This window comes from Anser anser, assembly GCF_964211835.1.
Source record: "Anser anser genome assembly, chromosome: Z".
Classification (NCBI taxonomy): domain Eukaryota; kingdom Metazoa; phylum Chordata; class Aves; order Anseriformes; family Anatidae; genus Anser; species Anser anser.
Genome location: NC_139723.1, coordinates 78,828,415 through 78,853,850, shown reverse-complemented (window position 1 = coordinate 78,853,850; position 25,436 = coordinate 78,828,415). Strand labels below are relative to the sequence as shown.

Sequence of the window (25,436 nt, the reverse complement as noted above, 5' to 3'; positions counted from 1 at the left end):
ACCACTGAGGCACCGAACTTTAGCAGGTCTCTTCATGCCTCTTCACTGTCCTGTCTCCTCTGTGCAATGCTTAAGACCGCAAGCCTTTCGAGCAGGATGTCTGGGATGTCAGATCCCTGCCTCTGTTCCTGTCAGAGTAAGAAGGCTCAGTTAGCTCCTGGGCAGGAGCAGGGAGTGGTGGAAAGAAGGTTTGCTCTCTGTGGGATTATTGCAGGTGAGAAGGCCACTTTCTTACAGTGCTCCAGGCAAACCCAAAAACTCTGCAGAGGTTCGTATGTTTCCCAAAGCTCACATCTTTTCTGAAGTTTGGGTTTTATTTGCAAAGCTCCTTGAAACTGAGTAAAGGTGATCCCAACTCCTTCCCAAGTCCTCCCATAGAGCCCATGCTGTCTGTCTTCTTGTATTTCTGGATCATCAGAGCCTGTGCCCTGACCATTGTGTCACTGTGTCCTGTAAATGAGCAAGTACTACCTTAAATCAGCGAGGAGACATGGGATGCTTTTCTCAAGTGACAGCAATGAGATGCAGATGCCTCTGTGAGTCGGTGAAGCCCCTTTTCCCACCCAGCCATGAGTGCCAGTCCTGCAGGATGATGAACCTCTCCCACACGGTTCCTTTATTAGACTTTAGGAGCTTCATCCAGACAGGAACTGTATTGTTGTAAATGTAGCATCATTTCTGAGCCCAAGTAATTCTCACAACCAGTTGTCCCTTGTTTAATGGAGCTTTTTCAGTTTCAGGCTTTTTAGAATTGATCCCAGAAAGCAGTATCTCAGGGTGATCATTTTTTATTTATATACCCCCAAAGGTTTTTATATACTCTACCAGCCAACTGCATTAAGCAAGGTCTTTGGCAGGAAACTAATCACCCTGGTGTCAGTCCTGAGTGTTCTGACTGATTTTAAAAAAGTCCCTCCCGATGGACACCACTGGAAATGCAAATCTTCCCTGTGCTGAGAGAGCATAGAAAACACAGCTGTGTGGTGGTTTCTTAAGGGGTGCAGGAGTTGTGGAGGATAGCATCTCATAATATTCATGCTTTTATATTTCCATCAAAACCACAGCCTGAGACAATCTGAGCTGTCAGGGCTGCCTTCAGCCTGACGCGGGACAAGTTTCCCAGTTGATTTACGAGTCCTTCCTGGGTGTGGGTGAGCATCATGTCTGCCGCTGGCCCTGGTTTCACAGGGGTTCACCAGTGGAGATGGGTCGCGCACAGAAATGTGGCTGCTCTCCTCCACACACCCAGCTGTGGGGTGAGCAGCACCCAGCAATGCTCTGCCATGGGTCAGAATGAATTTGAATGTCTCCACTCCTGGTGGCCAGCAGCAGCCCTCCACACAGGTACAAATGCTGCTGTCTCTTAAGATCCTTCCCCTTTGCAAACTTTCTGGAAGGGAAATTGCATGTTCTTGACAAAGCAGTTTAAGCTGAGTTCAGGAGTGGCACAATCACCTGCTGCTGACCCTAAAGCAATAGGTACCATATCCCAGGCAATGTATAAATGGGATGGAAATGGACTCTGCTGCTCTGATATTATTAAGCTATCTGTCTTCCACTTGCTTGGTTAGGCTTGAAGGGACACTAAACACTGAATTAAATGTTTCCTCCACATGTGGAGAAAGAGACGGGATGTTCAGGCATAGCTGGTGGTGTGTGCAGGTACCCTGGCTCTTCTCCCAGCCAGTTCATCAGTTTGTCTGTGCTGTAAGTAGACAAGAGAGTGGATGGAGTCGCTGGGCCCATCTTTGTGGCCAATGTGGCATCTGCCACGCCAAATGATGGTGACCGGGGCCCTGCAGTGAGGATGCTCAGCAGCTGTCAGAGGGTGTTATAGAAGAGGGGGGTCAAGCCCTGGCAGAACAGGCAGCGCCACCCGCTGCACCCTCCTGTCCGCCTCCTCACTGTGCCAGCGCCAACCTCCATGTCCTTAGCTGCAAACCTCCAGCTGTACTTGCGTGAGTATCATCTCGCTGTGGGGATCCAGACGCACTTTCAGAGTATTGATCCCAGCTCCTTTGAAGATCAAATCAGTGCGCTCTTTAAGCCCTTACCCTGTGCAGTCCGCTTTCCTCTGTAAAATGTCTTTAACTTCTCCCTCTTTTCTGGGAGTCCCCAGGGCCAAGTTAACAGGAGGAGAATATCCGTATGTTTTTAAAAGTGCAGAGGGTCCTTGCATCCTGGTTGTCTCCTTGCACACAGAGAAACCAGTGCGTGTCTGGGTCAATACCTGGGTACCCCAGTCTGGTCTCTCCATCACTTGATCCCTGCAGAGCCCTGGGGGGAAACCTGCCTGAAACCCAGGCGAAGCCGTGGATGGTGCTTCCATCCTGGAAGCTGTGGCCTTTGCATCAAACAAGGCATATGCTAGCTCAGCTGCCCGGTCTTGTTTCCATCAGCTCCTGTAGAGATGGGAGGCCTTGCTGAGGCCTGGCAGAGCTCGGCGTGCCAGTGGGACAGGGCAGCTGTGGGCTCATCCAGGTCCCACAGCCTCTCTGTTACACACTGGTGTCACAGGGGTTTGCCTGTGAAGCTTCTCTGCCAGCTTCCCACACAGCTGGGACAGCTGCATTTGACAGGTATGACTAGCAGACTAATCACCCTTTTTAGAGAGAGCTCTTAATAGCCACATGTCATTCCCAATCCTCTTTCTTCCCCTAAAAATAGACGTGGTGCTGTCTGCTCCATGTTCTGCAGATTCCTTGGCTGCTGCTGGGCTTCCAGGATAGGGCTCACAGAGGGAGACTGAGCTAATTTCATCCCAGTGGGATTTCAGCAGCTCTGAATTTATTCTGGTTTGCCTGTTAGTTAAAGCTGGTGGGGTGGATTAGTGGAAATCAGGAGAATCAGGACTCCTGGGTTCTCATCAGACCTTGGTTCATTTCTCTGTTCATGTCCTTGAGATTTAAGGGGAGGTTCAAGAGCTATGAAAATAATTCTCAGGGTTGATCTGCAGCTTAATTAGTTCATGTTTGTAAAACACTTTGGAATCTTTAAGGACTGTTATTTAACAGTCCAAGTTTTGCTGTCAGCAGCGGTATCACAGCCCTGTTTATGAGCACTTGGCAGAAATAAACCAACAGGAGAACTCTTTGAGAGCACTCAGGTAGCATTTTCAGAAGTGACTTTTCACCAAGACAGAGAGTAACGGCTTCAAAAAATGCCTCCAACTCCCTGTGAGTTTTGGCCTCCTGAATCATTTAGTGGCACACAGGAACAGGTGCCCTTGATGTTGAGAGGAAGCTGGGGACAGGGACTCTGCCACCTACCAGGCACTTGTGCTGGGGGCACATCCGTGCACACTCTGGGTAAGGAGTCTGCTCATGCCAAGCAGAGCAGGTGTCCTTGCATCCTCACCCAGGTGGTTTGGGGACTGGAGCCTTCCCTAGCCCCACAGGCTGAGGTCTCTGCGGACAAGGACTTCTCGATGCCTTGAGGCAGAGAGCTGTATTTCCATGGGGTGTGAGCCCGGCAAAGGCTTTCTGTGCCTATTGCTCTTGTCCCTAGACAGTGTGAGGCTCTGGAGAGCCCTCTGGGAACACACTACGCAAGTGCTAAGCACTAACTCCAAGAACCTGGAGAGCCTGGAGTTTAGGGTCAAAGAGGATTGAACCCGAACCTTGTGGGATGAGGAGCCGCAAAGCAGAGAGCAGAGCTTGCCGGAGGTCGGTTTGCAGTCAAGCTGCCAGCAGCACTGTCCCACACTCGGCATGCCGAGCATGCATCTCCCCAAGCAACCCCCCTGCTTGGGCAGAAGGCTCATGACAGCAGATATTTTGCTTCCTGGGGAGTCTTGGTGAAGCTGGTTTGGATCCTTCTGCCGAGAGCTCAGGGGTGGAGCAGAAATTCTTGCAGTATTTTAAGAAGCAGCACTAAGAACAAGTGGCTCTCTGCTGTCATCCAGGCCACTTTTGGACTCCAAGTGCTCCTTAAATATTGCAGCAGTCGTTAGGCAAGAATTGTTTAACTAATAAAATATTGTTCCTAATTTGTAACAACCTTGGTGCTTGAGTTCACCCGAGGGAAGCATTGCTGGAAGAAGAATCGGTTTGGGGCAGAGCTGTTTAATTAGTAAGCCTTTCAGGTTTCGTTCCCGAAAAGAAATTAAAGCATTTTGTCATCACAGTCAGAAGAATGTAGTTGCTTGTGGGCCTTGGTTTGTTTTTTTCAAAAAACACTGCTAAAATAGCCAGGCACAACCCATCGAGGCCAAAGGCAAACAGGAGAGAATCAAAAAAATGTAAAGTGTTTTTAGAAATGTTGGGAGAGCTCAGCGGAGTGGGAGAAGACAAGAAGGCGGGTCAAAGAAAGGTTAAAATACAGCATTTGCTGAGGCTAAGGAAAATTTCTTGGACAGTACCCAAGCTTGCGGCTAGGGAAGCAGCCAGCCTCTTGGTCCGATGCTCATCTTGGGTATTTATCTTGGATTATCTAGGATGATTACCTAAGTCTCTGTTCCTGCTACTGGTTTCTACACATGCAAGCCACCTCTTTCCCTGTCCCTCACGGACAATCGGGTTGCTCCCAGACCGCGGACGCTGGCTGAGGGGGTCTGGGCAGTGTGGGTGGGTGGGCAGGGGAGCAGGGCTGCTCGCTCGCCCCAGGACGTGGCAGCAGGGCTGCGCGCAGGGCAGGAGCTGTGGGCACACGCGTGGGTCCCATGCCAGGTGTGCGTGAGCAGCTGGTGGTGCTGGGAGAGGCGAGGGCACACGGGGCGACTGAGCCTTCCTGCCCGTGAGCGTATGCCGTGCGCCTTGTCACACCAGCCAATATCCATTAGGAGGGTGTCTGAAATCTCTTCTTTAGCCTATCCCTATCAACACCGCCTCCATCGCTATCTCCTGGGGCCTCAGTAGCTGTTGGGGGATGAACCAACAGGCACAGGGAGAGGAACAGAAACTCCCTCCCTTCCGTCCTCGGATGTGCAACCCATCTGCCTGTGGGACTGCCTGGATTTACAGGAAGGAGTAATAGATCAGGTGCACCCTCCAAGGTCACGTCAGTCCCGGACTGGCTGGTGGTTTAGCACTAGGGAAAGTACACTTTGTCCCCACAGTTTTTGCTTCAGCAGCTCTGAAGCGTTATCATTCTGTCTGAAAGAAGACTGCTCACCTCCCCTTTCCAAATGGTTCAAGAGTCTTGTTCTTCTCGTGGTGTTATTCCCAGTCCTGCCGTTCTCATGCAAATGCTCCTCTGTCATTGACATTCATGCAGCCGCTTCTGTGCAGCCTGAGTGACAGCAGGATTTCCTTGTCTCTTCAGGGCTGGCTAATTGTGCAGTAGCCCAAGAGCACAGAGCTCAAGGAGTGCTGGAGGAATTCGGCACCGAGCACTGCTGTGCCTTGCCTACATCAGGACTGCTGCCTCCAGATGCAGTTTGGCCCCCTGATATGGGGGCACACACAAATAAGCTCGAATCTCATAAAAAACTGACCTGCAGCTTGATGGCTTTGCTTCCTCTGAGGTCCGTAAATGCTTTTTGATTTCCTTTCAGTTCTTCCTCTGTTATTTAGGCTAGTCGCTGATAGCTGCTCTCTGTACTGCTAGGGGAAGAGCTGAGCACTGCAAGGTGGATCCAGGGACTTGCAAAACCCTACTTCTGCCCTTTCACAGCTTTCCGCGTCGCCGGCATGGGCCATTTAAGGACAGATGGTTTTGGCAGCAAGGCACAGCATCTCACTGATTGAGTAGCTACCAGTCTGCTTTGGGTCTGGAGCTTGCTCCCGTAAAACCCTCATCTTCTGGTGGCTCAGTCTCCCAGGGTGCTACAGGGATGCCCCAGGCCTCTGGTACCCTGCAGGCTGTGAGGGACTGGGGTGCTGTGGCCACGAGCTACACGTGCACTGTCCCAGGGAGGGGGTCAGGGCTCTCCATAAGGAAGCTGTGGCAGTCCCCAAGGGTAATGCATGCTGGCGCTAGCACACACTGAGGACAGCAAGAGTCTTGCACACCGCTTGTGTGCAACTTCTCAGTGTGTGAGCAACATCGTTTGTGTCCTGTGGCCATTTTGCTACACAAACCTATGACTCACAACTTGAAGTCCACAGAATCAAAAGCCTTTGGATATATACCTGTCTGGAGACCCTGCACATATCCACTTTGCACAGGAGAGTAGCTGTATGGCACAAATCCAGCTGTCTGGTAGTGTTACATCACAGGTAAAAAGAGTTTTGGATCCTGGAGAGACACATCGCAACCTCAGGCACCAGCATTGCTTGGAGAGCTAGCCCAAACAAGCCAGCAGTAGACCTAAGGGGCTTGAATCTTCTGTTGTTAAACTATTTTTCTTTATTTTCAGTGAAATAACTTTTGGCTTGCATCAAAGTATGTGAAAGGAGGAAAGAGCTCTGTGTAACAGCAGGATTGCTGAACCCCAAGGTCAAAGAGATGGGGGGTCTTCTTCTGTTTGCTGTTCATGGCCATGCATCTCCAACCTTATTTTTGTTGTGTAATGTCACTTTCTGTGACCTCTCTCTTTGGCAGTTGCGGGAGAGAGTAGAGACATCAGCGTATTTACGGGTTATTTTAAGGTGAAGTCAATTCTCAGTACTCAGGATGAAGCGTGTTTAGTATGTGAAATGGAAACACTGGCAATTGGAGCAAGAAAATGTCCCGTTTTAAGAAAATTCAATAGTACTTCTGAATTATTTCTAAAGTGCAAGTCTCATCCTGTGAGATGCTGAAGTGCTGCCTGGGGGATACTGCACATTGGCTGGAACTGGCTTTGACTTACTAGCTTCTCCTTTGAAGATCTGTATAACAAAAAGGTTGCCCATGTTTGAAAGTGGTGTAAGGCTGCTTCTTGTTGCGATGCCAGGGGTTTGGAGAGAGGCTGGGGAAAGAGCTTGGGGGATTTTTTTTTGTGATCAATAACAATCAAGTCACTGAGCTAAACGTTCCTCTCCTGAAATAAATCTGCTATCTTTCCTCTGAATTTGCTATTTTCTGGATATAACTGAAATCTGAATTTGGCCAAGCAAAATGGTTTCGGTGGTGCCTTATTTTACTCCTTCCCTTGCATTTCTCCATGGTGGCACAGTTATCTTGCTAGAAGAACTGCTTTGTGTGAAGGCTTTCCGTCCTCTTCCTCATGGACAGATTATGTTTGTACTTCAGTGCCCACCACCCCCTCGCAGTCTGGGCTTTGCTCCTCCACAGCCCAAGGAGCACATCACTCCCTGCCCTGGGAAATGCCTGACACAACAGAACAAGCAGCCCTGATTCACATCTTCAAAGGGATTTTTGGGGAGATCTGCAATTGCCTGAATGTGCCTGTTCAGCTTCCACAGCTCCGCAGAGCCTCTGCTTTCTCCCACACCTTGCAGAAAGCTGTTTGGCACCGAGGAGTGGGCACAGCATAGCGTTATGGCAGCCCCTCAGGCTGCTTGGCTCGCCTTTCCTCCACATTTCTTTCTTTAGCTCTCCTCTGCGGATTCCTTTCCATGCACATGATTTAAATCCTCTCCAGAAAATCGGGGGATCCTTAGAAATCACCACTTCTTTATGTGAATGACAGCTCCGGAACAAAGGCAGGGCGAGCTCTGGCCAGCTGGAGCCCCGTGGGAACGCGCTGCTCTCAAAGCGTGCCCTTGGCAGTGCCAGCGAGGGAGGCTTTTGGGGATGCTCTGATTCTCCCAGTCGTGGCTGGGTCTGAGAGCAGGCCAGCCAGCCTGCAGCCTCTCCTGCTGAGGCTTTTGGTGCTCGGCCCCCTGCAGTGACTGATTACAGCTGCCTGCTGATGGGAGCAGCATGGACGCTTATCCTGCGGGTCGTCTGAGGGTGAGCTGCTCTTCCTCCAGAGATCCCTGAGCAGTTTCTGAGCGCTGCCTCTGCCGCAGGGGTGTGGAGGGGGAAAGCTTGTGAGCTCAGCCCCTGAGCCGCAGGGTGCATTTGAAGGGCAAGGCGATGGCTTTTCATGAGGACGTGGTGCAAAGGCCTGGGAGACCTGGTCCTGGACCTGGCCTCTCTGTCTCCTAGGACGAGATGTGGCTCCTCTCCATTTTGAAGTGGGATGGGGACACTCATCTCTCCAGGAGCCAGCCTGTCCGAGCAGGAGGTATCTACAATCACCATGGACCTGCTTCCCTACAGCCTCTCTTCTCCATGCGTCCCTCCTGCTGAGTGCATCTGGGACACGTCTGATGCACTCATACCTCAGAAGAGGAGCTGTTGTTGGGGTGTGCTGATGGAGAAGCCCTGTCCCCCCAGGGCCCAGCAGATGGTGATGTGTCCAGCCTCCCTGTGTTGTCCATCACAGGAGGACAGTTGGGTGAAGGGATAGGCTGGGAGGAGCTGGCATCCCTTGGGCGTTCTGGAAGCATGCATAACCCTGGGATGCAGGTGAGCAGCTCCCCGTTGGCTCTGCATCTCCACAGGGGTTGATTTGGTCTGTTTGTACTGGCCACACAGCTTAGGTGGAAAAATGTAACTCATTCTTTCTAGCTTATGGCTGTGTGGTGTCCTGAGCACCTGAGGACTCACTCAGCAGGGATAGCAAATGGGACACTGGCCTTTATTTGCAAGGCCTGGCCCAGTCGTGTTTTTGCATTGCTCCACTGGCCCCAGCAATGCCCGAGGCAAGTGCAAAGCTCAGAGAGAGTGGGTTTTTACTCTTCTTCGAGCTCTTCAGCTTTTCATTGCTTGTGATACTGCATACCTTGTCCCTGGGCATCGTCTGGGCCCCCTGGGACAGCGTCCTTCCCTGCAGAGCCAGCCCAGTGGCATCTGCTGCAGTGACAAGGGCAGGAAATTTGACACGACCTGGAGTGGGAAGGGATGTGGCTACAAGGACCAGCCTGGCGTATCCCTGTAACTCCTCTCAAGCTGCTGCCAGAGCCCACCACACTCTTCCCCAAGCAGCCTGCCTGGGTTGAAAAGAGCTGAGGCTGCCAGCGGAGGCACAGAGGGCAGCTCTCTCCTGGGTGAGTGTGTCTGTATGCCTGTAAAACACCCCAAAAGCATGGCTGTAAGATGCCCCTTGCTTGTGGATTTTATTTGCGTGTTTTCTGAGACTGGGTGCAAGGATTTACAGACCTCTGTGCTCTGCTGAACCTCTGGGACCCTGATAACAACCGTCGTGCTGAGTTTATCAGCTAGCGCTGCTCCCAGCCTCTGCCAAGCCTCTCCCCAGCACGTGCTCGTGCCATCTACCAGCTCCCTCTGAAAGAAAAGAAAAGGAGACACCTGCGCCGCCAGGCAGGCCAAATAATGGCCCTTGCTCAAATTAATTTGATGGGCTCCATGGGGAATTGTTTAAATGAGAGAAGAAATCGTAGATGAATAAAATGTCTTGCTGCTCACGGTGATGGAGCTGACGCAAAAGGATTATTTTTATCTCGTGGAGAAAAGGAAGAGAAGAGCTTTGCAAAGCCAAGAAGAGGGGCTGCCTTGCAGCCCTGCTGGCTGTGGGAGCTGCAGTCACAGCAGCTCCAAGGCTCTCCCCGAGGGGAGATGTTACCCTCACATTCGTCCACTGTTCATGGGATGCCAGGTGCCGACTGTGTGGGGCCATCTTAGGGCAAACTTCCCCTGTTGTCTCCTGCTCACACCTCCTGCTTCTGATCCCACTGCTGCTGATGTGGGGAGAGCCTGAGCTCCTCACCCCCACGTGAGGGGGGTCCTGGTCAGCGCAGAGACCTGTCCTGCCTGGGCAGTGTGCTCGTCCTCATCTCCAGCCCCTTGGGCTGAAGTCCCCAAGGATTTTTGTTTTAACCCTCCAGACTGTGTGCCATGAGCTGTGTCCTTGCTGCATGGCATCCTGTGGGTCCCGTTCTCACGCTGCCTTTCCCAGCACACAAGGATCATTTCACGTTCCTGGCCACAATGCTCCCATTTCTCTGTGGTGGGACAGCTCCGAGTGTTGCACAGCAGCACAGGAGTGCTGGATCCCATCCGGGTGGCTGTCCCTCTACCCCCAGCCCTATCGGTGGGACGCTCCTTCCCCACCGTCCTGTATTTGTGCAGGGACTTGTCCCTGCTCGCGTTCAATATCTTGCGTTTGTCCCTGTTAAATCACCTGCAGGTTTTCCAGGCCACATCTCCGGTCTACCAAGGTCATTTCAAGTTTCAGCCCTGCCTTCCTGGACACCTGCAGCCTTCCCGTCTGTCCCAGTGCCCGAGCTCTAGCAGAAACGCTGACCAGATCCCTGGCAGACCAAGGAATTGTATGTGTAACACACAACACATCTCTCTGTGCTGGCAGCTCTGAGTACAGCTATTCAGCTGGGTCTTACCAGCTTTCACCCATTTTATCTCAGTCTTTTGTCTCACTTGAGGATCAGAATGTCAAAGTAGGCAGTGGCAAAGTCTTCCTGAAGCCGAGATAAATGACATCTGTGTCTTTCCTGTCCACAAGGCCTACTGTGTTGTTGCAAAAAGAAATCAGATTGGTTCAGTGTGACTTATTTGGTACAAATCCGTGTTAGCCTTGATGCAGCTCCTTGCAGGCACTTACGAACAGGTTGTTGGCTTGTTCCACTTGTCTTCTGAGAAGTGAGGTTAAGCCGGCGGGTTTGTGATTTTCCTTTTTTAGGACAGTTACAGCATTTGCCTTTTTCAGCTTTTCAATCCCTGTCATCCCCTAGTATTCCCCAAGACAAATGCTTCAGATTAAGCCCGTTAGGTCGAGCCAATGTGAAGAGAGCCGCCTTCCCAAGGGGCTGGGGCTTTTGTAGCCACGATGGTCTAACACCATAAGCAAGCCAAAGCCTGTGGGCAGAGATAACACTCTTTATTAGACAAACAAATATACCTGGGAAGAAAAGACAAGTGCATGTGCCCTAAAGCTTGTCTTTTATTTTCCAGCTAGATACTAGTTGAGTTAATAAAAGACATTTCCTCTCTGCCAGCCTGAGCTGAGCACACTAACTCGTGCCTTGTTCAGCTGGAGCTGAAGCCTGTACCTGTTGCTGGCATTGCTGCAATATCCTTAGGAGTGGGGACTGCAGGAAAGGGGAAGCGTGTCTTCCCAGGAGCATGGATATGAGCACTGCTCAGTCTCTGCTTCTTATATTGCCTTGGTATCAAAAGTCAGGCACCGAAACCAGAATGACCCGAAATAGAGCTGTGAGACTGGAGGATGCTCATCCCCCTCCAGGGTTCGGTCCCCTGCTTTGATCCGTGCTGAAGGAACCTGCCAAGCCAGGGAAATGACCTCAAAGGCTCGCAATTTATCTGGCTTGAGCAAACCACAGGACAGCCAGTGGGAGTGCAGGAAATTACTAATTTAGTGCCTTTCAGGTCATTAAAAAAAGAGCACTGGGGTTTGCTTCACAGTTAGAGTTCATAATTGAGCAGGCTCCAAAAGGCTGTTGGTCTGGGTTTCAATTACAGCTGCTTGTTTGAGGAGAAAAGCTGTGCTCTGACGAGCAGTTCCTTAGGGTGGGGATCCTGGGGTGCCTGTAGGGGACACAGCCTTGCAGAGGGGTCTCTCAGGCAGGGGAAACTCCAGCCCACTGCCCCCTTGCCTGTGTAGGGAAATTTGATTGTTCAGGGTGTTTGTACCCTGCTCATAGCCATGGATGTGCTGCCAGGTGTGGTTTTTCAGAGGCTGGTGTCAAAGATAATATTCTGCAGGCAGCCAGATCTTCATTTTAAGGCGAGGTTAGTCTGAGCTGTAACTCCCTAGGAGTTGGCTGAGTCCTGAAGCTCAAATTTGCACCTTGGAGACCTTGAGGACAGGCTCACACAAGCCAGCAAGGGCTTTTCTGTGGCCGGAGGGGAGCTGCAAGCATTATGGAGACAGGAGAGGGAGATAGGAGCAGTTGGCAAGGCAGAGGATGCTGTGAGCATGTGGCAGCACACCGGCTCCCGGGGCAGAGATGAAGGCTGGAGGGCTCACATGGTGCAGGTTGGGCTGGATTTGTTAGAAGAGCAATAAGAAACTGTGATGCCATCATCGCCTGCCTGCAAAGGAGCAAAGGGAGAGGAGTTGTCGGAGAGAGCTCCGTCTTTGGTTCATGTGTCTCTGAAATAGTTGCAACATTTACGGTCACAGGCAGAGCAGAGGTTTCCCAAGAGCGAAGCTGTTGTTTTCTCCTCTCCATCCCTGCCCTTTACCCAGGTTGGATTCGCTGGCAGGAGTTCACTGGAGAAGGTCCAGCCCTGTGTCCCCACGGGCTTTGCAGTGACAGCTTTTGCTTTCTGCAGGCTGCAGTGAAACCACCCACTGCAGCTTGTCCCCGCTCCTCCCTGCTGTAAAAGAGCTGCTAAACCCCTGAGTTAGTAAAAGGCTTGGGCAGCCTGGGCTGAAAGGTGGTACAAAAGTGCCAGATGTATGAGTTGTGGTTGAGGGAATTAGGGAAAAGCTAAATGTTGCATCTGAGCACTGTCTGATACTTGAGAAAGAGTAGCTTGTCTAACAGCATGAGGCCTTGTAAACATCACCCCATTCCCCGTGTACCAGCTGCTCACTTGGTGGGCTCCCAGCCTTGCTTGGCAAATGCCATTTAACTGGGGCCTGTGACAAAGCTGCTGCAAGATGTTATTTACAGCCTGAAAGAATGGCCTGTCAGGTGCAGGTCTGAGATGGACTTTCTTTTAACAATAAACAGCGGGGTATTTTTGTGACCCAGCTCCTGTTTTTAGCATTGTCAGTGTCAAATGTGAGTCTTGCTGATGAGTAAATAGTGCTGCTGCCAGATGACCAGGTACAGCAGTGTTATTTTAACAACTCCCATCAGAGCACAGCCGCTGATGAGGCACAGCACCAGAGCACAGCAACAGGCTGGTGTGGCTGGGATGTAAATCCCATGCAAATCACCCTCGTGGGTCTGGGGTTGTGTCCTGGAGTTGGAGAGGCCAAAAGAGGCTTAAAAGCCATAGAGGAAAGCGTGAACTCCCAGCGTGACACTGAAACACGGAGCCAAACACAGTCTGGCTGCCTCGTTGGGGTAATTCGGAGCAGGAGCGAAACCAGGGCCCTGTGTTTGGGAGCGGCAGTAGTAAACCCATGGCTGGCGGCAGTGCACACTGAGGTGTCCGGGTTTGACACTTCAGTGCAGGTGATGAAAGATGCAGACAAGTCTGGAAGGAGCAACAAGGTTGATCTAAGGTCTGGAAAACAATTTCAAGGATCTCTTCAGGGCTTCACAAATAAATTAAGTGATGACTTGATCTCAGCTTAAAAGCACCTGCAAGCGGAAGGGATTCCCAGCAGTGGAAGGCTCTTTAAATTAGCAGAAGGCAGTGTAATGGGATTTTGCAGCTGACTGCAGCTAAACAGGTTCAAACAATGACCAGGGCATACACGCTTAGAGTGGGCACTGGCTAATCTGCATCCCTCAAACTCCTTCAAGTCAAAACCCCTTGTCTTGTGCTAGAAGATGTATTTTAGCTCCAAGAGGCGTCATCGGAGCTTACTGACTGAGGCTGTGTGGATCGTTCCTTAAAATCTGTTAAATCTATTTCTGCCTTTGGTCTGACTGAAATGATCTGAGACTGACGGGCAGCATTGCAGGGAGAGATTCACAGCTTTTATAAAGAGGAATTCACGGCTTGGAACAGCCCAGGTAGCTCTGTATGAAGAGATTTATGGACTCCTGAACTCTTCAGTTCTCTTGATTGTGGCTTATTTACTAGCTCATGTCAAAAAATCAAACTGTAAGCACTCGGAGATAACAAGGTGTTACTCCAACAGCGAGCATGGGTCTGTCAAGGATGAGACACATTAAATCAATGTTATCCCTTGTCTGCCATTGAAATAAGCCTAGTGGGGAGAGATATATTTGCCCCACATGTCTGGGGATCACATAAGCTCCCATCTTAATTTATTTCAGGCTGGAGGTTTCCCACTTGTCGGTAAGCACAGGGAAACTGTCCTCACCTTCTCATCCCTGGGGTGTCATCTCTCAAAGACTCTTAACCCAGCTTCCTCCTGTGTCCTTTTGCCATCTGCCTCAGGCTCCAGCTCCCCATGGGTTTTCTCCACCGCTTCCCAATTGTCTTTGGAAGATCTCTTTCCTCTCTTTTCCCCTCTAACACAGACAACTGGTCTGTACAGCTGCCTATAGCCTTTGGTTACCCTGGGAGGAGGGAGCTGGGGATCTTGTCCCCTCATACAGTGTGCCAGGGGCTGGGAATTGCCTCACTGAAGACTGCATTGCACCAGTCCTGGCACTACGTACAATATATGGATAAGAGAACATTTGCTTAGAAATGCTGTCTGCAGTAAGATGTATATATCTGTTCAATATATTTCTTCAATATATACTTGGCGATGAAGAACATTCTGGGTTCACAGAGCCACAGACACATTCAGGCTGGAAGGGATGCTGGGAGGGCTCTAGTCCAAGTTCCAGCTCAGAGCAGGTCAGCTCTAAGATCAGACAAGGTTGCTCAGGGCTTATTCTAGTCCTGAAAACCTCCAAGGCTGGGTACTCCACAACCTGTTCAAGTGATTGACTGTTGCTGCGGAGAAAAAACATCCTTACGTCAAGTTGGAGCCTTCCCTGTTTCAGTGGATGACTGTTGTGTTTCGTTCTCCTGCTGTGCACTCCTGTAAAGGCTTTGGCTCTGTCTTCTTGATATCCTTCTCTTGGATGCTGACGGGCTTCTGTTAGGTACCCCAAAGCCATTTCTTCTCCAGGCTGAACAAGCCCATCTGCCTCAGTGTCTCCTCAGGTGCTCCAGCCCCCAGCCTTCTTGGAAGTCTCTGTGGGACTCTGGTTTATTGACATTTCAGGTTGAGCTACCTTCTGCCTTTCTTCCCTTAGGTGAAACTGGGACCCTCCCATCCATTAGCTGAAAAGGAAGGTTTTTACAATCTGTTTTTCATCACCAGGGCCAGAGAGGAGAAGCCAGCACAGCCATCATCTCCTTATCTTCTTTCCTCCCTGGGAAGCTCCTTCCCTTTTTTCCAGTGACTGAGTTACGTAGCAATACATAGCACCAGAGACAGGAGGTGAGAAAGGTTCAGCCTCTTCGCTTCCTCCCACCTCCTAAAGCTTCTGTCATTAGCACTCACCTGGTGTTTCTTAATTAGCACATTCTGCCTGCCTGTGTTGCAGCCTTCTGGAGAAAATCCACCAAAGTTTTACCCATTGTATGATGTGATGTACTGAACCTTTAGACTTCTTATCAGACTGACAGCTTCTCTTATGCCATAGCATTACACAGGGGTTGGGTGTGATTAACAGCCTCAGACCCTGTAGCCTTCGTGGGCTTTATGTGTCGCTCCTGAGGGAACCTTCCTATGTGGTTGTGTACTTGCCTTTCTTCAGATGGTGAGTGCGTGGCTGAGCTAGGCCAGGTGGTTGTATTCATCCCAGGAGTGAAAGGCCCCAGTTGTCAGGGGTTCACTCTCAGACTGGGATGGTATCTCAGAGCAGCCCGCAGATTTGTCTTGGGGGGCTGGATGTTGTCCTCACTGGCATTCCAACCTCTCCTTTCATAACTTGGATGGTCTAGCCGAGAGTCCACGTACAAAGTCTTGTGAGGGACTGGAAGCACAGAGGGTTTGAAGGTTTTGGAGGACTTGGATTTAAAGGTTTTGGAAGATCAGATTCCTGCATGACCTCAAAACACTGGAGGGATGGACTGAAATCAAGACCTGGGCTGTCCTGCACGGTTTCACACGTTGGCTGTGCTCACGTCACACACCTCCAGGCCAGGACCTGCTGTCGTGACTCGTGAAGGACTCCAACATGGTGAGGTTTCAGCAGGGAGAGGGGTGAGAGTTTGGTTTGTGCTGTATTCACCACAATAGCATCCAAGCCCCAGGTGATCACGCAGGAAGCATTGCATTTGTCTATAGTTAAATCAGGGGAGGCTGGAATAAATCAGCTCTGTTACAGGTACTCTGCTGCTCTCGCTGGATTTCTGGCTGGCTGGCTCATTTACAGACGGTTGCTGGGGAAGTTAAATTACAAGCAATAACCATTCACAACGATCCAGGCTTCTTAAGGGTTTTACAGGCTAGGGAAGGGCTGGCAGTATTTCCCCAGTTACCTTCTTCTCACTTTCAGAGCAATTGCAGCACTCACTTTGGGATTTTATGCATCTTTATGGCAAATGGGGTGTTAATGAAGGTATAATTACTGGAATTAAATTTGGATTTAATTTTCTGAGCACAAATGGCCACTTTCTGTCTTTCTTTTGTTCCGCGCTTGGTTACCAGCTGTGAAAACATCTCCTTTCAGGATTGTTCTTGGTGCAGAGGCATTTGCGCAGTGCCGGGCATGCGGGCATGCAGTGGAGCGATGGGCTCGACCCCTGCTGGGCTGTGTTTCACCCAGCTCTCAAATGGTGCCGAGTACTTCCTGGCAGCAAGGAGGATGAGCATGATCAGCAAAGTGCCTGGAGAAGGCACCGTGTGTCCTTGGCGCTTGTGGTGTCTACAACTTAACAGTGTTTACACACAGGATCCACATGGTTAACTGTTTTGCTGGAGAAGCAGTGGGATATAGGGGGCTGCTACGACTTTATTTCCACCGAGCAATTGTTTCCACCATTCCTCTGGCTCAGTTATGCGTGTCCTGATGGAGAAGAACAATTCTGGTTATCATCCTGAGGTGTTTTGAAACATCACCAGGTCCTTGTTCAACCTTTACTGCTTCTTCCCAGACCTGCAGCGTGGCTGGGTTTCAGGGAGCTCCTCACACCAGGACAATACCAGGAGGATCCGTGCTTGGACTTAGTTTGGAATGGAAACAGGAGGGCCTGGGAAGAAGTGAGCCCTCCTGAGAAGATGAGCTGACCATGCTGGGGGAACCTGTAGCCAAGGACAAGTGCTGGCTGCTCAGCTGGCAGCATTGCCTCAGATGTTTCCCTCTTTCCCCAGCTACAACAACACAGAGTGGGACAAGGATCAGGCCATGCCTGCAGGTGCATTGAGGTTTTCAGCCTTGGTAAGCTGACAGGCTTTGTACTGCTGTTGCTCTTCTAATGTAGCTCATCTGCCCACCTTGTGTTAGGTGCGTGCGTCAGTTTCAGTTACACTCTGCTAACAGGATCCTTCTAGTCCTTAAATCTGGCACTTAACTTCTCAGCTAGCTGCTGCTGCCGGCTGTCAGCTGCTGGCTACCTTCTTCCATCAGGAGTGCTGGTGAGACTCTGAGCAGTGGGGGGATTACCTTTGGAAGAGCTCACCTGAAGCTCCTTAATGACTCCTGCATTGTTTTCTTCACAGCCTGCCTTTGTTTTACAATACTGTGTTGTGAAGAAGCTCCATTGGTTTCAGCAGCTAGCTGAGCAGATGGATTGAAGTGGTCTATAGCAATGAAGTAATTGTGTTTTGGTACAACAGAGGCACATCAGGGAATGTGTTAAATTAATTCAGGTGCAGCATCCTGGTCAGCAACCCGAATCAAAGAACAGTTCAGGGAGACCACCCGTGGGCACACCGACCGTGCTGTTGGCAGCATGGGCAGTCACTATGAATATACCCCTCTGGTTTTAGTAGGTGGTGTTGAATTGGATTTTCCCAGGGCCAGTTCCTGCCTCGGGTATGCATTAGCATCAGAGAGATTGATTACTGCTTGCATCTCCCTTCTACTTCGGTTATAATTGAGACAGCAATATATGCATGGAGCAATTAGATTTTAATAATGCTTTTCTAAGCAGGATGTCAAGGAGCTTAGTGGAGGGACTTGGACTGGAGTCAGCTCAGCAGCTTAAGACGGGATTGTCATTAAAATGACTGCCTCCCGCCTGACCAGCTGACCTGAACACAGGATCCAGATCTGCTTTTCAGGCAGGGCGCACCTCGTCTTTGTCTGCAGACCTTACCCAGGAGCCCCCATGCTCCAGGGTCTCCGGTGCGTGTGGGATCTGGGCCTGCTGCTGGGACGGGAGCACCCGCGGTCCTGGCCCCATCGCCATGCCCATCACTGCATACCAGGGAGCTGACATTCAGGTCTGCCGTGGGATGCTTCCCGCAGAGCAGTTGTTGGGTAGGTCGGGGATTTCTTCAGGGCAGCTCTGCTCATCTCCAGAGGTGTCTCCCCGAAGGAAGGGCAGTGCTCTACAGGTGCCCCTGCCCCAGGGGAGCACTCCTGGAGCTGCCCACCAGCACATCGCTGGCTTTCTCCTGCCTTGTTTTATCCTGTCTGCTTCTGGCTGATATGAACTCCCCGAGCCCAACATCTGCAAACAGGCTGGGGTGAATCCTCTTCTTCTCTGCACAGCTCTTCCTCAGACCCTTGTGGGCAGTCGAGTGCCACTGGGTCACTGTGACTGTGAGCGGGGAGGGGGTAACACAGCCCCAGCACCACTGCTGGCTGCATGGGCTCTGACGTGGCAGCGGGCAGCGAGGAGCATCCTCTACCGCGCAGCACCGTGCCGAGCCAATCTGCAGGAGATTGACACCAGCAAAGCTCCTAACCAGGAACTCACAGGACACCGCGCTGGGTTACAGCTGAGCCTCGTCTGTCTTGGGGCAGGAAGGGATTTCTCAGCTGCTGTAACAGGGCCAGATCCTGGGGAAGAGAAACAGCTTTAACCGTGGTGCTTCCCACGCTCCTCCTGTGTCCAGCTTCTCGCTGATCGCTTGTAAGCCCTGATTTGCATGCTGTGGGGTAACTCAGTCCCAGAAAGAGACTTCACCTGACCTTCCACATAGTCCAGAGTAAGCACGTAGGTGGCTTTCGGACCTGTGAGTGTTTATGTGGCATATGTAATTTGCCAGGATGTTTCCTCTGCAACGGGGAAGGAAAATCTGTGCAAGTCCTTTCATTTGTGGCAAATGGGAGACACGGTCTGAAGTAAACAGGATACACTCCACCGAGGACGGAGGCAAAATACCAGGGGAGGGGAAGGAAATGGGGATAATCGACACGGGATGTTTGCAGGAAAAGACCTCAGAGACCTGCCAGCAGTGCCCTGCCATAGCAGAGGTGACGTACGGGAGAGCACGGGCAAGAGAGGGGCAAGCAGGACACGTGAGCTGATCCTTCCTCAGCTCCAGTTTGGGGCACTGTGCCTGAAAGACCTAATAAGCAGGCGAGCAGCAAGGGCAAGGTGGCCAGCAAAAGGCTGGAAGCTGGGGGTGCGGAGAGATATGCACCCCAAAGAGGTGCCAGGCTGGCAGGGCAAGGAAGGCAGCACTCCGGGGTGGTCAGGCGGCAGCAAAAGGCTAATGGAAAGGGATTTACAGGCGTGAAAGAGACGTGCTGGTAGCCATCGCCAGGGGATGGGCTGGCAGCACCATCCCTGGAGGTTTTCAGAAGAAGTGGCCACTCAGGTGATGGGAGCGGAGCGTGAAAACACAGCGCTCGGGGCACGTTGTGCCCGTACCCCAAGGACCAGGTCAAGCGCTGGGCAGGCGTCTGTCAGAAGCAATTTAAAAGCAGCCACGGACCAGGGCGGACTGGTGGGCGCTGGAGGGCTTCTCCTAGCCCTGCTCCAGCGATGCTGTGATTTAACTGAAACCTACACACGAGGACGTGTTGTCGAGCTGACACAATTGTTCACGCAGTTGAAATATCTAGTGCTATTTCTGGAGCATCCCTGAGTTCAAGTGCAGTCATGGAGAGCAGGAGAGAGGGAGAGAGCGCTGTGGCCTGACATGTTGCAAACCGAGCTCTTTCAGTACAACAGTATCAATTGTAATACATCTTCCATGCCGTCGGCATTTAATGTTATTAAATATGTGGCAACTGGGAGTGAAGACATTTATTTTCACTTCTCTTTATAGCAAAACTCCGTTCCCAATGTACTTGTATTTATCCAGAGCAAAGTATATTCACGCGCTGTCATGTTAGTAGCAAACAAGAATACATTTTTGTTGCAAATATTTTTGTGAGTTATACTAAAAACCTAATATGACAAAAGTTATAAAAGAAAATGTGTTAAGAGAGGAGTAGCAGCTGGACTTTTCTTAAGGCAGTTAAAAGGCATTCGCAGGGGATGTGTGTTAGAAATGGTAGTTAGAGAAAGAGGGATTCGGAAAGAAACAACCCCGACTTTTGAAAATCTACTGTTTGTGCAACTGCAAGTGATCTCTTGTGATGTTGTGGTCTGTGAGATAACAGCAGTACCAAGGTATTGGAAGAATGGCATATCCACAGCCACAGTTTGGTTGCTTTTATTAAAGTCTAATCCGTAACAGCTTACCGAGCCATCATGCAAAGACACCGAAGTGAAGCTGAAAAAAAGAAAGGAAAGAGAGATGCTGACTGATAAAGAAGTGGTGCCGTGCAGCTGACGGTGCTACCTGCCAGCTGGCATCGAGGTTTGTGGCTTAATACTGCCAGGCTCGTGCACACCGCAGGGCATCTCCTTGCTTTTGCCTTTCGGATGGGGTTGCTGCTGGAGCCCGTGGGTGCTGGGTCTGCCCGAGCCTGTTGCTGCAGGGCTGCAAGCCCGAGGAGAGAGGTGCTGCAGGTGTCCTTAGGGTAGTTTGGGTAGCACTGAGATTTTGTTCGGGGGTATTTAGGTTCTGTGGCAATTGCAGGAAGATTTGGAGTAGAGCTAGAAGTCACGGCACCTCCTGCCCAGTGGTTCGTGTGGACAATCCCGATTAAAACCAATTCTAGCTCCTTCCTCCCTGCTGCTTGTGCCTGAGAGATCCCACCGCTGAACACCAGGCACTGGTGCCCCGCCAGCCCTTCCACCTGATGCCATCGTAGCACAGGGCACGCGGGCAGGCTCTGGGTAACAGGGCTTCCCGCTGGGTGCTGCCGAGAGCTAATTAAAGTAATCAGTCCTCTCCAGAAGAGACCGATGGCACTGCAGAAAGCTGGAGCCCAGCAGGGCTGGACGCAGGACTGAGGGCGGTGGGGGATGCACAGCCTGCCCCCCAGGGAGGCAAAGCAAGGGGCCCCCCTTGCTTCTCCCCCTTCCCAGTGGTGGTTTGCACCACCAGGACTCCCTGTGCTGGAGGCAAAAGTTCTGGGGCTCTTTACTCCCTTTTAGTCCTCTTACAAAGCTTATACAGGTCAATGCAGCGTAATTACCCTGCACGCTGAGCACACAGTGGTTTTTCTCAGTGCTTAGTGCTAAATCTGTGAACTGATACGACTGAAAATCACTTCCACGAGCCTTGTGAGGAGTTTGTCATCTCACCGGGCTGCCCTCTTCAAGGTGGCTTCTCGGTGACCAGGGGTGATGACGCGTGAGGACAAAGCTGGTCTCTAACACACACACACAGTGCTCATAGTTAGATTGCGGCCAAATTGTCCCCACGGTTGACAAAACCCAGTGTGTCCTCCTGTAGGAGCAGAGCACCTGTTGCTGATGCTTCCTAATTCCTAAAGCAGCGTCAGTGCAGGGCAGAGTTAGGTCGATGTGCTTAGCTGCTTCAGACCACAGTGCCTCTGCATAACCTTTAAATTCAGCCTTGTCTTTAAGGCTGTTGTTTTGGGGATACTCGACCTGAGGACTGCAACCACATCCCTGTTGTGAACCCGTAAGTGACAGAGACGGAAAAGGCAGAGGAGAGAATGTCTTACGTGCACGTTGTGTTTTTCTGGGACTGGTGCTGTGATAACTCAGTCACAGCAGTGCCTGGTCTGCAGGAGCTGTGAGGACACACCAACCTCCCTGCCTGTGCTCGTCTTGGCCATGCTCACCAAGGTTCTCCTGCACAGTGGCTAAATGAGGACTTCTTGAGGCTATATTTAGGTGCCTAAATTAGTGGTGTGTGAGACATTGCCTATGGCTCTGGAGTTACTGAGAGCAGGGAGCATGGCAGAAAGCCCAATCTCTTCATCTGCCCAAAGAGCAAAGCCTGGGACTAATCCTCCCGCAGCTCTCAGCTGCGCATGGTCTTGCCCATCTTGTGCTACGTGGTGCCACCAGCATCCTCCTTGTGTTTTGCTGCTGGGCACAGCGAGGCCAGACTGCGCCGCGGTCACTGTGAGACGAGATGAGCAGTTCAGCAGCTTTGCCTGCTCAGCCACAGCTGGATCAGGCAGGCTAGTGAGTGCTGTCGGAGGCAGATCCTCTACTGCAGAGCCTCCAGGACAGGCATTTCCACCAGCACCTAGTCTGGCAGCTGCTCTTCTCCGCTGCAGTTTGGTGCTGGTGATTATTTGTTAAGTCCTGCTGGCACAACGTGCCACACCATGCTCTGGAGGCTCGCTGCCGAGCATTTCCTGAGCTCTTTGCTAAGGGCCAGCAGAGATCGCACCGCGGCACCCACTGGCACAAAAGCCAAACTCCTCCGTGGCACAGCTTTGCTGGAGGCCAGCAAAACCTGCGGGGGAAGAGTTTGGTTCCTCTGTGTGAACATCCTTTGCTTGGCCAGACAGCACTGTGAGGGCCGTGAGCCAGGCTGTGGGGTCCCAGCCTGCCCCTGGCAGAGCGGAGGTGGAGCTGTGGCAACGGCCGCCCTTCTGCATGGCTGTGGCTGAGAATTTGACCTCCCTTTTATCTCTCTGCTGCTGCAGAGCCTGGCCTTCCCAGCTCATTCTCTCCCCTCTTGCTTGCGTGTTTGTAAGGCCGGCACCCACCACGAGGTACGGGTGACCCCTGCATTTCTCCATGTTCCCTCTGGTGTACACCCTGGGATGCTCCCAGCCTCTTCCAGGTCTGATCTGAATTTAAAACCAGTAGCACTGCTTTTAGCTGAAGCTGGCAGGATGAGCATTTTGGGGCCAGTGCCTGGCTTGTCCAGCACCTCGGTGTGGGAAGCAGAAAGAGATCCTGTGCGGCCGCTGATCCTGTGTGGTTGCTGATGTCTGAACAACCCAGCCATCCCCTGGGCTTTTCTGCCAGCTTCATTCCCTGCAAGCAGAACATTTCCTGCGTCATTTATTTCCAAACAGTAGCAAAATAAGCCTAAATCCTTATCTCCAGTCTGTCAGCTAATCCTTCTGTGGGCCAGGAGCAACGCCGTCAGATCAGGCTGCGAGTGTGGCTCGAGGCTCTCCGTGGCGTTGCTGCTGCCTGCGAACGGCACCTGCAGAGCCCCAAAGTGGTCCTGGCCAGGACATCATCCCCAGCTTAGCCTAAGCGGGCTCCAGCTTCACCTGCAACATTGGAGCTTGCTGTAGGGCCGTGGTGGGGAAGGTTTTGGAAGGCTTCAGAGCTGCAGGGCATATCACATCCCTTTGGTGCCTATTTGGTTGGTGGCCCGGAGAGCTGGTGAGGAAAACCTTGCTGTGTTCACAAAGGACTTTGGGTTTCTTTGTTCTTCCCAGTTCCAGGGAAGGCTCCAGGGAAGTCTCTTCTTTGCTCTCATCCATTGAATTCTTTGATCCCATCACCAGTGAGGTCAAAGAAAGGTCTTCTTCAGAAGCAAAGCACCTCTGAGCGCCTGGCAGACTGTGCGCCCTTTCCAATTGAGGGTAGTAAGGCTGGGGGGTTTGGACAACCCCATTGGTGGCTTCCTGAAGCTCCTCACCCCCTTCTAGATCAGTCTGTAAAAGCTTAAACCCCTTTTGCATGTGTCCTAGGTCACTGGGATGTTTAGCAAAGTGGCCAGACCCCGTCCAACACATCTGTGCCCAGAAGTCCTGTCCTGCCAGGAGTGGCAGGGACTGGGAGCACCAGGGTCACGTCGGCAGCAGGGCAGAGCCAGGCCGGTGCCCCTTGGCCAGGACTCAGCAGGGCAGGGTCCCCTCGGCTCCCGGGGAAGTTACAGGGAATTTTCCACTCGTGTTTGTGCCAGCATGGTTGACTTTCTTGCTACTTTAAAACATAAACATGTTTTGCTTTGTTTAATCGAAACCTTACAGCAGATGTTTTATGATTATTCCACCAATGGGAAAAGAAAAAACAGAGGCTGGAAAGTGCCAGCATCATGAGTTTTATGGGAGGGTTTTAATAACTTGGCGGCTTACTGTTCAGCGAGGGAACGAAGGCATCAGCCAAGGCACAGCGACTCCAGTTTAAATGACTCCCATGTCCTGGATGCAGAGCTCAGCATGTGCCAGCATGGGGAGTGCTGGGGCTCCCACTGGGAGCTGGGGTCTGGGGTGTTCAGGCGGCCAGTCCTGGTCCTTGTCCTCACGCTTATCCTTGCCCTGTGGCTCCACGTCACTCATCTCCCACCTCCCGCTTTGCTTTCAGCATCAGCACCCACCTCTGGGGCTGTGAGGACCTGCTGGTCCACGCTGCGATGGGGCCAGGCACCCCGTGCCTCAGTTTCCCTGCCCGGGGAGCTGGAGCAGAGCCCAGGCACGAGGCAGAGTGAGCGTGAGGGCAGCGGGGGCTTCAGCTGCCAGCACAGGGGTCTCCTCCCAGCCTCAGCTCCCTGGGGCCGTGTCCCATCCGTGGGGCAGGGTCTGTCCCCGTGCAGAGCCAGCCGGGCTGGCACATCCTCCATCGCCGTTTCTGCCAAGAGCATTTCGCTCTCTTGCTGGGAACTGTTAACAACAAAATCAATGCGAATGCTGCTGTGAGCGGCTCCAGTGCTAGTTTGATGAGCTCCTCGGGGACAGACCTCCCGTGTAAGCTCAGCCCTACATCTGTCAGCTCCGGGGTGGGGGGGAGCTCTGCCCCAGCTCCCTTTTGGCTCCCGGTGAGCCCCTGTGGATGGGGTGTAAGCAGGGGGCAGGTGGAGGACGGGCCCCACGAGTGCATCATCACCCTCCATCAGGAGGGATGGGATCTTTAGGGTCGCAGCCACGTGGGTGGTGATGTTTCCCCACACTTCTGCTCTGAGAAGTGCTGCTCCTCGGAGGCCTGAGGCGGGTGAGTCCCATGGGTTTGCAGGAAGATGGCACGTGCATTGAGGTGGGTGCCCTGTCTGCGCGGCCATCGGCCAGCCTGCAGCCGCATGGCTGGCCCGGTGCACACACACGGTCACCCTGGGAAGGGCAGGTGGAAGGAAACCTCTTTCCATTCCAGTGCTCCCCGGAAGGCATTATAATTTTCCTTCTCTGTGTCATCCCGCTTGCCTGGTGATTTGGCATTAAATTAGGGCTCTGGTTCGGTTACGGCTCATTACTGGCTGGCGTGTGACTTGGTTGCGGCACCAGAGGAGACGAGCCGGCCTTCAGAGCAAGGCTTCAGAGACAGGCCAGCGACAAGGAGCCGAGCCTTAACCTCAGAAATGCTCGTGGACCTGGCGTCGATACCTGGAAGGTGTCAGCCAGGGACCCTCGCTGGTGCTGGGGATGGCGGCAGGTTGGCAGGGACATCTTCAGCTTCCCCTTTCCCCAGCTGAGCAAAGCTCTCGCTCCTTTCTCCCGTCCCATGGCCCTGTGCACGGTGCTGAGCGCGACGCAGGGTGCCGAAGAGAGCGTTTTGCACACAGTCGGACAGCAAAGCAGCTTTTCTGCACAGATAGCTAAGTCCTGAAATACCCCGAGCAGCTGTGTTTATCCGAACGCTCTTGCTTAGCGAGATGCTCGGCGGTGACGTGGGCCGTGAGCACAAACATCGCTCCGAGTGCCCGGACCCGAGCCGCCGAGGGCGTTGCTCACTTAGCGGAGTTAATGCAAACCAGCTCTGGCCTGGGATGCGAGCCGTGGACCTGGCACTTAAAAACAACCCGGACTCGTTCCTGCACTTGGAGCCTTTCGTCTCGGGAGCAGAGGGGTTTCCAAATGCCC

At 52.1% G+C, this 25,436-nt stretch overlaps 1 protein-coding gene and 1 long non-coding RNA gene across 9 annotated transcripts in view; both read left to right on the top strand.

Moving 5' to 3' along the window:
* Positions 1-20,967, top strand: LOC310889861. 2 transcript variants are annotated; one of them, XR_014576845.1, is made up of 2 exons: positions 1-15,644; positions 16,137-20,967. It is a non-coding gene; the product is annotated as an uncharacterized lncRNA (long non-coding RNA). The 2 variants fall into 2 exon arrangements; XR_014576846.1 differs by having other exon boundaries at positions 1-16,025.
* Positions 1-25,436, top strand: part of DNAI1 (dynein axonemal intermediate chain 1) — a 142,595-nt gene that overhangs the window by 113,598 nt on the left and 3,561 nt on the right. The gene's annotated exons all lie outside the window — the stretch shown is intronic.